Here is an 18,379-nt window from a genome sequence, read left to right as displayed (position 1 = left end):
TTTTTAGCTTTTGTCTGGTGGCTAAATTATATTTATAAAATTTATTTCCGCTGTTTTTATGAGTATCTTGTATTTTTTATGTAAGTATTTTTTAAATTAGTTTCTATTATCGTGTAAGTGTTGCATAATGTTGCATTTGTTAACATTAATTAATAATCATCTTAAATATCATTTCTATATTTTTTTAATTATTAAATCCTATACAACATTTAGCTATTATATGATAAAAAATAAAAATAAATGTATTATTGGATCAAAATAAATGCTTTATCGATCTATGCATAAAATAATCTATTATTCGATTAATATTTTTGTAAAATATAGAAGATTACTAATTATTAAAAACTTTAAAATCATATTACATTTTTTCTAAAATAAGAAAATTTTAATTCTTCTTTTTAATGAAAGTTATTTAATAAAAGTTTAATTATTATTGATAAACAATATAATATAATTTAATATTAATCATTTATGAATGACTCGTCAATTCGAAATTTATTTATTTTTTAACAAGATGTTGATCTCATATATATATATATATATATATATTTAGTACTCAGTTATAACATCAAAAAATTATTTAAGTCCAAAATATTTCAAAATTTCAAAAATTTATAATTACATAACGAATATTTTTCGTGATTAATATTCGAACTCTATTTACAATATTTTGAATTCTTTTCTTTTCAAATTTTTAGAATTGCAACAAAAATAAAATACATATCTTTTATATATTTTTTTTTTCTCTATTATTTTTTCTTCATCTAAAATTTTATTTCTGGTTTTTCTAGGTGAACGTAATATCAAATAAGAAGAATCATGTCTCAACATTGTTATTTCGAATTTATGAATGATAAAGAAAAATTATCAATCTGAAATAGATAGAAAAATAAAGATAATAAATCTAATAAAATGAAGAAAAAAAAACTACACTTATATTATATATTAAAATATTAATTTTAAACATAAAAATATTATATAAATATATAAGAATGAATATTACATTTTTTTTCGAACTATTTTTTTATTACTTTATTACTTATTATATATAAATTACAATTGATGTACTATGAAATGTAATAAATAAATCATGATAGTAATAATAAATTATAAAAGTAATTTTACAAACTTTTGTTTAAAGATTTCATCAAACTTGGCGACGAACTCATTTGTATTAATACAATCAAATAAGTGATTATAGTACCAAAAATCTAAAAGAAAAATTAAATTCTTAAATAAATAATGAAATTATAAACTCACTTGACTCACCATTGTTGATAATTTATTGTTAAGAATATAACCACCAGCAGTAAATTTTAAAGGATGAAGAGAAAGTTGTAATAAAAATTGTTGCACCTGAAATTATTGTTATTATTAATTTTTATTTTGTAAACGTTTTTATAATAACAAATTATAAATGGGGATTATTTCTATTCAATGTTTTATATAGTATAAAATATTTTATATAGAATAAAAAAGAAAAAATCTGAAAAATATTCATAAATTATATACATCATATTCATATATTTACATTTCATAGTATCTCCTAACATTCTAAAAAAGAAAAAAATTTAAATAAAATTAAAAAATAAAACAAATAATAAAAAATAAATAAAAAATTAAATTAGAAAAAAGAATTTGCTTGAAATAATTATTGCAGTACAAAAATATATAAAGTGTAAAATCTAATATTTTCAATAATATTTGAATATGAATAATACTTATTTACAGAGTATTAAAAATGAAGATCTATATATATATATATATTACCGAAATAATAATGTTATATCTTTTTAGATTACTTTTTAAATGAAATTTTACTAATATAATATATAATATATCATAGATAATTTATTATTTAGAAAAAACTTACTATAAATAACTTACCGCAAATTGTATGATTTAGTATTGTACAACATGTCATTTAAATTTATGAATTGTGTAACATTTTATTTAAATTCATAGATAAATCGTATATTACTCAATCTACCTATTAAAAAAGTTGAATATATTTTTGTTTCCTTTAATTACTTTCTAAAATTTGCTTTAATACACATTTGTTTGATTTATGTGACAAAAAAATCAATTGTACTTAAATCAATTCCATAGATTATTAAATGTATTAATGAATTAACTGAAGAGTAAAAAATGGAATATATAATGATTAATTTAATTTTGTTTTATTAATAAAAAATTATAGACATAAAATTAAATAATAATCTTATTAATAAAAAATTAAATAATATTTTTTTATATTCCGGAACGATATAATCGAATGTTCGAAATTTTCACTTTTTTATAACATATTTTTTTACAATATCGATGGAATAACATTAATATTATTTCTTTAAAAGACTTTATATGTATAAATATATGAATTAAATTTAGATTGTCTTCGAATGAAATGATAAATTATAAAAATAATATAAAATAGTCTTTAATCATTAAAGAAAAATATTTTTGAATTAAGAAAAATCAAAATTCTTTTATAAAGATAGATTTTTATTATTGTGTTACTATACTTTTATATTATTATTAATTATTGTATTATTATATTGTTATTATTGCCATTTATAACAAAAGCGTGTACAAGAAGAAGTTTAGTTTTTCTTCAAATTTTACTAAAAATGATATATTGCAATCATATGTATCATGTACAATACATATAATACATTCTAAATATACAGGGTGTTTATGAAAATATGAGACATTTTTGGAAGGTAGATTCTAGACATAAAAACAATAAAAAAAAGTTCATATACACATATATCCGATAAGATTTAATTATAAGCTTAGTTATAAACATTTTAAGTTTATATTAGATAGAGCGAGACGGCAGAAGAACGAGAACGCTGGGTGCACAGTAATATCGTATCACTTGCGTAGCAGAATTTTTCGATGAAAGTAAATATACTGACATTTTTTTTACATATAATTGATTATTTCAAATAAATTTCAATATATAATAATAATAAAAGATAATATATAATATACATAAATATTGTGTAATATAACTATGCAACATTTTTATATCATTTAAAAAAAATTTTAATTATGCATTTTAATTATTAAAATTTATGTAGTTAGTTATTTAATAGAAACCTAGACAAATTATAGCAAATTTCACACATATTTGAAGGTATATGATAATTATACAATAATTTCATTGAAAATCATAAATGAATCGTTGTATTTCATTCAACCTGCCGTACTTACCGAAATCTATAGAAGGAATTCATACTTCTACAAGATTTCGAATTAAAAAGGCTGAATGTGTTTTTATATGCACAATTGCTTTTTTAATTCATTTCACATGTATAAGAGAATCCAAAATACTAAAGATATTTGAATCAATTTGAATTTTAGATTATTAAATTATTCAATCAAATCATTGACAAATATTTATTTTTATTTCACTTGAACTAAATATTTTTCATTCTTATACAGAGAGAAATAATAATCAATCTGGATATTACTTATTAATAATATAAATCAATATTACACATTGATATCACATATCCATAAAAAATTCATACATATTACTTTTTTTATGTATGTTTGAATATTACAAATTAATTAATTTTTTTTATTTCTAATATATTTTGTTACATATTCTAATACATATTATATGAACGTTATGAACGAATTAAGTCCAATTGAGAACAAAGCAACACTATCTTAGCAACGGGAAAGATTGTTGACTTAGGCTTTTATATTCTTATATTTAAAAATACACAAACATAACATTCAATTTCGAATATTACTATCTTATTTTTTTTTTTCTATCAAGTTTCTTTTTCTAACGCAGCATTCAATGTTGTTGTTCAATAGTAACATTATTTCAATAACACATTATCGCATCACGGAATCAGTTCAGAATTTGATGAAATAATACATATTTGAATATTTGTTTAAAATAAAGTCTTAATTGAATAATTTTCATAAAAATTTAAATTATACAATAATAAATAATAATCGAAATAATTTTATTCAAAGAACTTAATGTGAATAATGAATAAAAGAAATTTAACAGTAACGTGAAAATAGTATAATAGTAATAGTAGTATATATAATATATAATAGAAATAGTAACGTGAAAAAGTAAAATACAATGCTTATAAAAATGTTTATTAAAATATAGATATTGAATTTCAACTTTTTTGTTTAGTAATCTCATATCGAAATAGAAAATATTGAATTTAAGTGAAATAAAGACAAAGATTTTTCAATTGATATTTCAATTGGTTTATAAATTTCAAATTGATTCGAGTATCATTAATGATTTTCTTATACATGTGAGAATAACCACATTTATGTATAAAAAAATACATTCAATCTTTCTAATCTGAAATTTTATGGAAATTTCAGTAAGTAGACAAACTGAGTGTCATACAATGATTTAACTATACACTTAAATAATATATTTAAATTTATATAAAGTAGTGTGTTATCGCCGTAGCCGAGTTAACTTCGTCACGATGGACTTGTTAGGCGTCGAATGATGGATTATTAAAGAGCTGTATCTCACATGTATGTACAAGTATCGTATCCGATGATTGGAGCACAATTTCACTCAATTTACCAATTGATTACGACTTGCTGTACTCGAGAGTTTGGTAATGATTAGCCAGGAAGAAAGTGGCTCAACTCTCTTCCTGACTAATTGAGAGTGTCCTAATTATAAATGGAGCATGACCAATAACATCGCCGACAGCATCTGATTTGCGACATGGGCTAAAGTCGGTGAAATTCATGCCCGACAGGCCTTTTGTATACAAGCCGCGGATGATAGCATGTACACGTATCTCCTGGTAGATCTAAACAAAGAGCTCCTAATGTTTATTAGTATGTTCTGTCGATGACCTTGACGGCGATTACGGTTTTTGTTTAGGTTTACCAACAGTTTGCTGCCGTAGGAAAGGATCTTGATAGAGAACTTTCCGAACAATCGTCTGTTTATTGTCCGCGATAACGCTCACGAACATACCGCTCGCCTTGAGCCACTCGCGTTCAATTCCTCCACTGTTGTTGGAGGCAAATTCGCAGAATCGGCTATTCGTGGTGTTTGAGTCGCGTTGGGTCGTCTTGGGCAGAATGTAGACTTTGGCCATTAGTCTGATGAGAGTACCAATGCTGGTTCACACTGACACCATCCGTGTCACGCCATTTAGTTCCGGATGCAACTCCACGATGCGATCCAACCTCCATCGCAGCAGTGGCAGGTTTTCTTTCTTGAGCACGACCATCGTATCCACTCCAAAGATCTCCGGTACCGAGTCTTTTCACTTGGACCGTTGTTGGAATTGATACAGATAATCGTGCTGCCATCTCTTTCAGAATTGTTACTGGAGTGTCTAGAGCAGCTGAAATCGAGAGAGACGACTGACCTTGACATCAGTGACGTCAGGATAGATTAGGTCGGCTATCGGACCCCCAGTAAGGAAGTGTCCAGGAGTCAAGATCCTTGGGATCCGAAGACAAAGGATACAATGACCGAGAGTTTAGGCAAGCCTCGACCCGAGCCAGCACGGTGCGCAGTTTCTCATACATGAGGCGCGTCTCTCCAATCATGCGCAAAAGGTGTCGTTTGATTGATTTAACCGCACTTTCCCACAATTCACCAAATGTGGTGCGTGTGAGGGCATAAATCGCTACTCAACCCTCCGCGATCGCGTGATGACAAATGGACTTCTCGTTCTTTTAAAGGAATTCGCGAATTCGACTCATTCCATGTAGTTTCGTCGCGGTGTTGACGTTAGTCGTATTCGGCCTACTCCGGACGATAGCTTTTTTGGAACTTGTGTCCCAACTCAATATGACCATGTCCGACGATCGGAGCACGGTTTATAATGTGTTACGACTGCCTGAAGACGTAATCGGTAGTATAAACTGCCCGAAGGCCTAATCGGTAATGAATGCTAGCCAGGAAGAAAGTCGCTCAGGTGGATTCTCTTCCTGGTTGATTGGGAGTGTCCCCATTATGAGTGGGGAAAATATCGGTGCCGCAATTGGGGCACCGATATCACCCGATGCGCGATGTAGGTCCAGGGCGATATCACCCGCAAGGGCAGGTGTTTAGATCCAGAACATTCGACGGTTGAGGCGAATGTTTTGGGTAACCCAAGCAAAAACCTCAGCTGTTTTTGCTCGGATTACCGACACCTCACCGCGCGGTCGCCGGGGAACCCGTGACTTCTGGACTGTTCTATTTATAGGTCGCGACAATGCTCGCGACCACCATGCACTCACAAAGTTGGTCCCACTGTCCGAGCAGATCTCTCGATATCGACCCCGACATGCGAAAAACCTACTCAAACAATTCAAAAATGATTCCGTGGTCATCTCTAAGTGGACTGCCTTAGTGGCCAAGCACACAAATACACACAGATAGGTCTTGGTTGTACTCTTACTCTGGATCCGTTCCTTGATGAGGATCATTTAATTCGATAATTAACTGATGCTGGTTCCCAACACAGATCGAATGTACGAAGATCCTTCTCAAGTTGGGTCCACGACTATGGTAGCACTTCTGACAACTGGGTTCGTCAGAGGCCCATTTCCGCAAGTTCAAACATGATGCTTGTAAGATCTCTTTTGATTACAATCGTCTCTTCCACGGTGTCCGTCAAAAAGACATCCACGCAGTATCGCCTCATTAGCTGCTGGATAGTTCGCGTTATTGTCTAAGCCTATCTGCCGCAACACGCGCGTAGTTAGATAGGGGGTTGATGCAGTGCCATATATCACCGTGTTCAGCTCGTAGGTCTCGATAGATTCTTGACGAGTCTCCACAATACGCGCTGCAGATGGGGAACGACTAATATTTACCGAAACTTCTTCTCAATGTCCGCGCTTAGGACAACGCAATACATTCGAAAACGGATTAGAATCGACAAAAGATCTTCCTGGATTGTCAGATGCATGTCATTTAGGAAAACCCATGCAGCCTTATAATTCTTTTCCCCAACGGATGTCAAGATCCGAAATATCTCATCCTTTAGAGCGAACTTGAGTAAAACTCTCTTCATGTTGGAGAGCGAGTCATTGCGATTAACCATTGACTCAAAACTAGAAGAAGACCCACTCACTGAGTTCGCCGCTGAAAGTGGGCAAGGAAATCAGAAGTAGCCGATGAGATGTTGTCATAGATAACGGTGTGGACGAGCTCAGGACGACTACCCACGGAGAACGACGTTGACCATACGCAAATGACCACACACCGATTAGACCGATATGTTTTTTCAAAGTTTTGGCGAAAGTTGATGTACTTCTTTACGAGGATCTCGATTCGTTCCTGCAAGGCTTCGAACCTCTCGATGAACTCCACGGTGCAATTCAGCCGTTCCTCAAGGGAGTTCACATCAATCGTTTGCCCCTCCTCATCATAAAAGCTCTTGAACCTTGTCAAGCTAAACTTGAGCCAACCGCGTTCTTTTACTAATCTACGCAGCTCCTCATTTGGCTGTGTCATGCTTGACTTGAAGCGAAATTTGAAAAACTTTAGACTCACCGGATGTAGATGGGATTAAAGACAGATATCGCCTGTTCAATCTTCGCTGCTGGAATCTAGCTGTATGCCGGAGTCCGGTGATCTCAAATTTTTTCAGTAACTGGATTTCTCGACGTTATTAATTTGCCGAGGATGAATGTCTTCCAGAAGTCCGTACTCGTTCGGAATCCGGCTCGAAGGACCAAATGTTATCGCCGTAATCGGGTTAACTTCGTCGCGGTGGATTCGTTAGGCGTCGGGCGATGGATTATTAAAGAATTGTGTCTCGTACGTATATACAAGTATCGTGTCTGACAGTTGAAACACGATTTCACTCGATTTACCAATTGATTACTTGCTGTGCCTGAGAGTTTGTGCGGTAGTGATGATTAGCCAGAAAGAAAGTGGCTCAAGTCAACTCTCTTCTTGGCTAATTGAGAATGTCCTAAATAGGGCATGCCGCTGACCGATAACATCGCTGACAGCACCTGATTTGCAATATGAGCCAAGATCGGTGAAATTCACACTCGGCAGGCGTCTTGTATACAAGCCGCGGATGATAGCATGTATGCGTTAGATCCTGATAGACATAAACAAAGAACTCCGGGTGTTTTTTGGTATGTCGGCCTTGACGGCGATTACGGTTTTTGTTTAAATCCACCAACGGCTCGCTGCCCTGGACAGGAAGAACCTTGACAGAGACCTTCTCGAACGATCGTTTACTGTCCGCGATAACGCTCGCGAACATAGTGTTAATATTCTGGAATTTACTAAATTACTTATTCGAGGTAAGTTTTTGTTAAATAAGGAATTATATAATATGCACATTATATTATATTACACTGAAATTCATTTGAAGTAATCAATTATATAAAAAATATATATAAAAAATCATCCATCCATGATCAAAATAATATTATAATATATGCATTAATAAGTATGTGATCACTATTTATTATTTATTTATTTGCTACCGTTTATCTATTTCTTTTATAAACATATAATCTATAATATTATCATATCATCAAATATATAAATTATGATAAATATATTGCAATAAGCATTTGAAATATATATAAGCTGTTCCAAAAATAGAAAAACATTTATTAATAAAATATTAAAAAATAATAAAAAATTCCTGAGATAATTGTAAGCAATATTTTTCTTTGCAAAATTTTCATTATGGCTATGTTAACAAATATATAACTATATAAAGTATATTATACTTCTAATAAATATAAAATATTTTTAATAAATAAAAAATAATATTTCTAATAAAAATAAATATAAAATTTTAGTAATTATTCATTAATTTTTTAGATAATGCACTGTATTATAATACATATTATTTATAGCTAAAATTTTATATTTCAAATTCTATCTTCTTATTTCATCCATCTTAAAATTTCGATATATACATGTAATGATTAAGTCATATCATACAGTACAGCCAAACTTGGGAGAGAGAAATTACAATAGCCGAATTTAGAATGATATCGTAATTAATATCTATTTTTGTAATATTATTTATTGCAATTTTAATTTTTTAAAGATTGTTTTTATTTATTTTTGCATTCGAAGAATTCATGAAATAAAATGAATAAAAGAATTAATGAAATAAAATCCTTATAAACAAATAAGAATGAGACACACCTATTTATATTTACGTTTATAAACAATTGAAATAGTGACAGAAACATTTTATTACGAATGTATATTCATAAGTTAAATTCTATAATCTTAACAATTTTGTAAAAAAAATTATTTTATAAAAAAGCATTCTATAAAGTAAATTTAAATAAATATAAAAATTTAATATTTTTTTCTTAAAGAACAATACATTTGAAACTCATTGTTTCTTTGAGACTCTTATTTTTAATGATAAATACTTTATGATATAATCGTAAAATCGTTTTTGCAATCATTTTTTAAACAGATTTCCATCGATTTAAAGATATATAAAATTATCTTTCAAAATCAATGTTTCCAAAATTAATGACGAATGATTTTTCACATCCTGTACAAATAATTCAAAAATAGAATATATAAAAATTTTTTCAGAAACTCAAAACTTTATTATTATAAATTTATTACTATGAATTAAAATTGATTATATATGAGAAAAAACATCTAAAATAATGATTTTTTAAATATGTTTTAAAATCATAGAAATCAGAATAGAAATCATAGAAATAAGAAGAGATTATCAATAAAGAGATAATTTTTGGCAAAAATAAATCAAGGTAAATTTTAATTTAATTTACTATTAATGTGAGTCTTACCTCGTTTCTAATGAAATTATCTAAGTAGCAAATATCTAGTTTTCGAAGCAAATATGCTGTTACTTCTACCTATAAAATTTTAACATATCTGTATATTAATTCTTATATATATATATATTATATAAATAATATATAATATATATATTATTTCTATTATATAATTCTTCATTATAGTGTAAAAAGATTTAATCTTACCTCGTGATAGAATTTAGTGCATTGATTATTTATACAAATAATTTTTGTAAAATATAGACAAATCCATATTAAAAATCCTATACTTTGTTTATCTGATAACGCTTTTGAGAATTTCAATGATATTAAATAAAAATATTCATTATAAAGTGTACACAATAATAATGAAAATTGCATTATTAAATCAAATAGAATTTGATAAGTATATGCTTGATTAAGTTCACGTGAAAGCTTTAAAATCTCAAAATGAACATACCTTTATTAGATAAAAAAACAAAATAGATTAATAAAAATTAATATTAATATTATAAATATAAAATAATATTAATATTATTAATTATTTATTTTCGTTATATTATTATATTTATGAATATAATCGTCATCAATAAAAGAAAGGAAAATAGTCAGATATTTAAATAAAACATACAAAAAAAAAAGAAAAAAAAATTATACATTGGATAACTTCAGATAAAATTTTCAATTATTTTTTACGTGTTCACACATACGTCAAATTATCAACGATAATAATATAAACTTGACACATCAATTTTATTTACACATAATTCATATGTCTAATCATTTCATTTATTTTATATTTTTTGGAATATTTCTTCATAAAAAAAGCATTGTATCTCATGATATTGATAAAAAAATTTTAATTTAAATTTTTATTTTATCACGACATTTTTTACATAAAATGGCAATTTCTTTTATGATAAATTCATTCTCAATTTAAAAAAATGTTAAAATTTCATTTTTTTAATATATATAGTATATAATATAAAAATAAATAAAATATAATTTATAAATAAAATACAAAATTTTGTTTTTTTAAAGTAATAGGTAAAGACAATAATTTAATTGCATCTGTTATATTGCTTGTTGACGCTATTGGATATTTAAACAGAAATTCTATAGAATTATTGTAGAAAACTGTTCACAAAAGAACACTGTTGATAGAAAACTAATCGATAAACTTTTATGCTTGAATTATGGAAAATATTACAATATCGTTTAATATATCACGATTTAAAAATCAAATCCGTTTTGTACAAATCTAATAAATTTAATGAATCTTTAAAAATATTTAATTTTATGTCTTGACATAAGTTCTTAAAAGTTCTAATTAACTAGATCTCACCTAATATCTTTGCTATTAATTTGTATAATATAAAAAAATGTTAGCTTTATGTTAAAAAATTATAAAATATATTGAATATTAAAATCAATAAAATGTATAACAAATATAAAATCAATAATATATGTAATAAATATATTTAATAATAAACATTGATAAAATTTAATATCGGTAATATCACTTTCAATAAGAAAATTAATTAAAATAATTAATTAGCTTGGTATGCATGTTATTTGCTTGTAAATACAAACACTCAAGATATTAAAAATATCTAGAGCCATCCACTCTTTGAAGCTTCTCAATTCAATAATATTATAAAATTGCAAAATTCTATATATTATTGTGATCTCACCTTGTAACTTGAAGAAAATGTTGAACAAAATGTTTTCTATTATAATAATTCATTATAATTATAAATTTATGTGCAATATGTGATTGTATCTTATATCTTTCATCAATATCTTTCGTATTTGATAACTCATACACCTCTTTTATAATCTTGTTCATTTTATGCAATTTGTCCTGTAAAATACTTAAAAAAGATTCAATAAATATAATAAAATAATATGATTTTGAAAATAATAATGATTGAAATATGATCTTAAATGTGATTAATATTATAAAGAAATATAACTAATATTTTAAATTAATTCATATTTTTATAATTTTCAAGAACGAAACAAAGAATTAAAGAAATCTTACGTATTTCTAGAATGTGATACAAATGAAAAATTAGGAAATAAAATGAAGAAATAAAATTTTTTTCTCGTAAATTTGAAAAAAAATTTTTTTATTAAAATTATATGTGTTTTTTATTAAAATTATATGTTATATATGAAAATATAGTGTATATGAAAATATAAACTAAAGATATAATTTTAATATTTTTATGTTTAATATTTATTCAGTTTTAATTTTGATAATGTTAATTTTATTTTTAATTATGTTTTGAGGAATAGAATTAAATAATTTATGTTCAATTATTTATCCATTTTCAATTAGATTACTTCTTTTTGTCGAATAATAGATTCTGTACATTGGTAACACGATAAAAAATAATATAATAAAATTTTACTATAGTTACGATTTTTGTTCGATTTGGTAAATTTTTTTATCTTTTTTATCATGCCAAATTTTTTTTTGCATGATTATTGCTATTGTATAATATAGTCTATAAATACAAAACCATTATTAGTTTCATTAATTCGAATTCATTTAACAATAAAAATATTCATCATAAAAAAATTCATATTCATAAAAAAATATTCAAATTAAATATTCATCTCATTCTTAAATATATATATTTACATATGATATTGAATAGAGATGATAAAAAAAAATCTAAATAATTTAATTATTAATATTTGTCATATTTGTCATTTGATCGCAAATAATGAAAAATAAAAAAAAAATTTACTGAATATTAAATGTAAAGATTAAAATTACACATTGATTTTATCGCAATCTAAAATACAACAAAGAATATTTTTTCTTTTTCATTAAAAAAAAAAGAATATAATTTCTTTTTCTCATTTTTTTTTGTACCACGGAAATATATAAGTAATTTTTCTTTTATTTTTATAAAAATTAAATAATAATATAAGTGATTTTATAATTACTTACAATATTTTATAGAATGTATAAATAATAAATATAAATAATACATTATAACATGATTTTATATTTTTGAATTGATAAAGATCTATAAAGAATATGTGAAAATGATTTTAAATCATTTTTGCACGCACTTTTATTTACAAATTTTCACTAATCCAAAGATATAAAATCACTTATAATATTCTTTACATATATTTCTTATATATTCTGTATATAAAAATATTTGGGAAAAATATATATATAATTTTATATTAATATGAAATGCTAATAATGAATACTAATTATTCATGAAAAATAGATATTTCTTAAATTTATCAAATATATAGTCTGACAATTAATAATTATATTTTTTATAACTATAAGTTATGAGAAATTTAAAATGTATCATATTTTTAAAAAAATAATCTTCAATTCAGAAATATATATTTTTCTATTCAACTACTTTTAAGTTTATTAGCATTTTTTCTTGTATATAATTTATCTTACCTTACAAATATTGTGAAAGTAAAAATCCCCAAATACATAGTTGCTATTATTATATATATGAGAATACTTAAATTAAATTTTTGTCTTTCTTCTTTGGAAATAATATAAAACAAATTTATTAAAATCGTGCTTATTATTATTATGATGGATATAATTAATGTTTGTATTATTTGAAAAAAGGTTTTTTTGTAATTTTTCTCAACTCCGAATGATTCTAAAATAATGTCTATTTGTTCACATTTTGTAATAATTTTCCTTGAACGCTACAATGGAAAAAAGACAAAAGAAATATAAAAATTTTAAAAAATTTAAATTTAAAAAAAAGTTTAAAAAATCAAAAAATATATAATATTAGATGTTAATATATTTGTATGTTACTTTTCGATTCTGAAAGTCAATATAAACACTGAAATACAAATATTGATTGAATTTTATTCTTTAATAAGTCATGTACAACTTTTAATTTAAGCAAATTTAAGTTACATTAGATGAAATGAAATGGAGAAAGAGAGAGGTTGCATTATAGTAAAACATTTTCATTTCATTTGCTTTATTTACTACCAATTTAAATTGTTAAAACTTAATAAAAAAGTTAAAAAAAACATTTTTATATATTAACTTTTTTATTTGTTTTAGAGATAATATAAAAAGAATTAAAAAATTATGGCTAAGTAGCAATTATATGCTATTAGGAAAAAATTGCTTACAATATTGATTTCTATAACATATCCTAAAATAGATGAGAAAATCTTTTTTCTAAATGAATCTAATTAATACCATTTTCAGAACATAATAATGTCAACATGTTATTCTATGCTTCAATATATTTAAATTTGTATATGAAAGCAAATATTTACATTATTTTATTTCGAAATATAGTCATATAAAATCTTCTTATTAGAGAATTCAATCAAAATGATACAATATTGATAAATTCAAACTCGTCAAAAATATTGAAATACATAATATTAAAATTTTTAAAAATATAACATATCTTACGTCTTATATTTAATAAAGCATATACTTAATATACTTATAGTTTATGACAATAAAAAAAGATTTTTCATGCAAAGAAATTTTTTCTAAATCATGTCATAAATTATAAGATAAATCATAAATTTTATAACTATTTATTGGTCGCAAAAAAATTTTTTCTTATTATTTATAATAATTTTTTAACTAATTTTGAGTATTATCAAATAATAATACAATAAAATGATATTTTTTATATTATATATAATAATATTATGATAAACAGTTATAAGATTCACGAATTTGAATATTTATCATGAATATAATCTATGTAATTTAGAATTTTTCTAAAAATTGATTTTTAATATTTTTAAATAATCTTCTACATGAAAATTAAGATATTATCTATTATGAAAATCCAAATATTAATGAAAAATCATGAAATATTTATAAGGTATCTATTATTGTAATTTGATCATTGTAATTTCGAATATTCAATAATTGTTTTATATTTTATAATTTTTGAATTTAAGATATTTTAAACCCACTATAATCTATTAGAAAGTTTTAAGTCATTATTATTAAGTTTTTAGTCATTATTATATATCTTGTTAATTCATATTATTGCTATATACATATATTCATTAATAAGAAGATAAATGTAGACTATATGTTGCACAAATAATGTGAATGCTAATGTATGAAAAATAATATATAAAAAAATGTTATATATAATAATAATAATTTCTATTTGGGAAATATTTCAAAAACTAAGACTGAGCGACAGTTATAAGAAAAAAAAAGTTATTTATAATATTAATTTCTAAATGATTTCGAAATATCCAAAATTCATAAAAAAACTTTTTTTAATAAACTAAATAAATAACATAAAAATTTTACCAGAAAATAGTAAATTAATTTTTTACAGTTATAAAAGGTAGATTTTCTTTAAAAGCCAAATGCCGAAAAAAATTTTGTAAATTTTTCAAAAAAGAAAAAGATCTCATTTAAAAGAGATCATTAGATTAAATCTAATAATGAGAAAATAAAAATATTTAAAATAAACTCAGATTATATTTATTAAAATAAACATAGATTGTAATACAATTTTTTTTAAAAAATTATAATAATTTAAATATCAATTTTTGCTAAAAATTTAGTATTCTTTTAATTTCAGATGTTAGTGTAAGAAAAATAATAATATAACAAAAATATTTTATATTAACAAAAGAATGGCATATTATTTATAATTTTTTATGAAGTATGGTATATTCGATAATATTATATTCTAATAATATAATAGATACTAATATAGTAGATACTAAAACATAATATATTTTAAAATTTTCTTGTTCATAATATAATAGGTTATATTAGTAAAATTGATCCATATGTTAATTTATACGATTAAAGTAGTGCTAGTTTTAACATTTCAAGTTCAAATCGAATATCTAACGCTTATTTAGATAAGTTATTTTTGCAATTTTAACATATAAACGAAAAAGAGGAAATATATATGAATGAGATACAGAATCAATTAAAGAATCAAATTTAGTTCAATACTTCCGACATACTTACTTGAAACTTCTGAGATTTTATTTCTAGAATTAATATAAATAGCAATGAACATAGAAATAGCAATTGACAAAAAAACGTTAAAATAAACACTACTGTATATATACCAACTAAGCAAGCTTTTTTTTAGTTTACTTAATTATCTATATATATTGTTATATATTATTATTGTTTTAGAAATACTTACTTCTGTATTCAGCATTCCAAAAATTATAAAAATTATGATGCCTATAATGTTAATAGACGTAGTCAATTTATAACTGATTTCTTGATATGCAGGCCACTTTTTATAACTCATGTTTATTATTTCATTTATATATACAGTATATAAAATGATACATATGATAACGTATATTATACTCCAGTCATATCGTAATCGTCCTTTAGATTCAAATACACGTAGACCAAATATCTCATTAATAATAATGATATGTATTAATGAAGCATATTGAGTTTCTGGTGTCCATTTTAAGATTTTTGTTTTAAATGCATCAATTATTATTTCTAGAAGCACATATTAACACTCTGATAAACAAATCTATGATAAATAAGAATTGATTTTTATAAGATTATATAGTTATATTATATTATATTTATATTTATATTAATTACAATTTTATAAAAATAATTATATAAATTTAATATTATAATTTAATAAAATTATTATAAGTTTATTTTTTTTATAAATTTCAAATGTGAATACAATTTTAAAAGTATGTTCAAATTTGTAATGTAAAATTTATTTTAAAAATTTTTTTAAATTATAATATATTATCTGTATTAATTAATATGAAAATAAGAAAAAATAGATAATAGATTTAGTATCTAAAAATATCAGTGAGATGGATCTTTCTAATAAAAATAATATTTCTTTATCATTATTATCAAGAAGATTATTTCCTTACATGAAGAGAAATTCTATATTTTATTTACTAACCTTTCATATTCTTTTGGTTTTGTTCACAAATAATTGTATTTATTAATAAAAAAATTATATTTATTTATTTTATTAAAAATTTTTACTTTTTTTATTAATTATCTATTTCTTTTTTTATATTCCTTCTAAATTACTACGTACAATGTAAATTATGTAATTGTAAATTATAAAATGAATAGGTTTATCTACTTATTTATCGTTATAACCTTCTTCGCATCTCCTTTATGACTAATACGATTAGTAATACGATAATCATATTATCTGAAACTGTATTTATAATTGTATGTTTTCAACATAATTTTTCTTTAAAACTAATCGAAAATGTCATTTTATTTATTTATCAATAAAGATACAAATTAAAATGCATATAGAAGCATATAGCTTTTTGAAAGAAAATGTTAACTTCAATCTAATTTTTTTTTAAATTAATTTTTCAAGAATAGTTTACATACGTTCCATATTATTAGATTATTATATTATTAGATTAACGAGAGTTGAATGAGTAGAATATTTATCACTAGAATTCCTGATTAAAAATATATTATTATAAGATCTTTAGATCTTTTCTTTTCTAGTTTATGAAGAACCGTATTTTCTGTATATTTCGATACTTCAATTTTTTGAATATTATAATTTGGTGTTTCTAGTATAAATTATGATGATATGATAAATATTTGCTGATTTCGTTTTTATTTTCCATTATTCTAAGGTTTTATTAGATCATTTTTTTTTTTGTGTCATGAAACATTGCAATTTTTCATGGTGTTTTACTAATATATCTTTTGTAATATTTTAATGTTCGATTTAATTGTATGAATTCATATATGTAAATTATAATATTGCTTTGTATAAAAGTTTTTTCTTTATAAAAATTATTGTGTAGAAAATAAATTAAATATAATTCTTTTTTTCTTATGAGAAGAATAATTCTTTTTTCTATTTCTTTTTTCTTTATGAGAACTTTTTGTGAGAAATTTATTTTAAAAACAATTTTAAAGAAAATTATAATTATTAATAATAGTCAATATATAGTTTTCATATTTTGCTTTTAGTTTACGTTTTTTTTTTCTTTTATATATATTTCACATTTAAATTTGACATTGAAATTTATTTTTAAATATTTCATATACTATTATTTGCTTTTTATCGAACCGATTGCATTTTAGAATTTGTTTTTTCTATTTTATAAATTATAAATTAAATGGCGTGATTGGATTCGTTTTGCAGTATTATCATTAGGCTTATTACATTACTTTATTTTGATATCATTAATTTTGTTTTATTTGTTCTTTATCTTTAATACAAAGCAATGATCTATTATGACTAATTTTAGATTGTAATAATCTCTAATGGTAATTATTTGTTTAATTTATAGTAATTTTTATGTCATACTATTAAAATGTTTCTATGCATTTAAAAATATTAAGCATAGATACTTCTTTTTTTTTTATAATATTTTTCAATTATCCAATTTCAAATGGAATTCCATACGAATTTCGTTTTGTCACAACTATTAAATCCTTAAATAAAGTACGAATCTGGAAACAGAAATGTTCTATTAGTTTTCAAAAAATATAAATTTCTATAAAATTATGTAATTTCTGACAGAAAATTATGTAAAAATTAATAACGATAAAAACTTCAAATTTTAAAATAAAAAGAAAAGCTGAATATAATATTTATAACTATAA

At 23.7% G+C, this 18,379-nt stretch overlaps 1 protein-coding gene and 1 long non-coding RNA gene across 2 annotated transcripts in view; both read right to left on the bottom strand.

Annotated features, from left to right (window-relative positions):
• Window positions 1–1,004: 1,004 nt before the first annotated feature.
• Window positions 1,005–13,320, bottom strand: LOC105736807 (uncharacterized). Its single transcript, XR_015294273.1, has 5 exons — window positions 13,205–13,320; window positions 11,454–11,633; window positions 1,888–1,990; window positions 1,270–1,356; window positions 1,005–1,211 (listed from the first exon to the last, which is right to left on the bottom strand). It is a non-coding gene; the product is annotated as an uncharacterized LOC105736807 (long non-coding RNA).
• Window positions 13,321–15,938: 2,618 nt separating this feature from the next.
• Window positions 15,939–18,379, bottom strand: part of LOC105736805 (uncharacterized) — an 87,199-nt gene continuing 84,758 nt past the window's right edge. Inside the window, exon 6 of the mRNA XM_086914641.1 lies at window positions 15,939–16,255. The gene's annotated coding sequence lies outside the window, so the exon portion shown is untranslated. The remainder of the gene's footprint in view (window positions 16,256–18,379) is intronic.

Source organism: Apis florea, unplaced genomic scaffold, assembly GCF_048593485.1.
Source record: "Apis florea isolate Af1SG1 unplaced genomic scaffold, ASM4859348v1 contig_3696_pilon, whole genome shotgun sequence".
In the NCBI taxonomy this organism is placed as follows: domain Eukaryota; kingdom Metazoa; phylum Arthropoda; class Insecta; order Hymenoptera; family Apidae; genus Apis; species Apis florea.
Note: the sequence above shows the minus strand (reverse complement) of the source record. Positions and strands in the feature narration are given on the sequence as shown.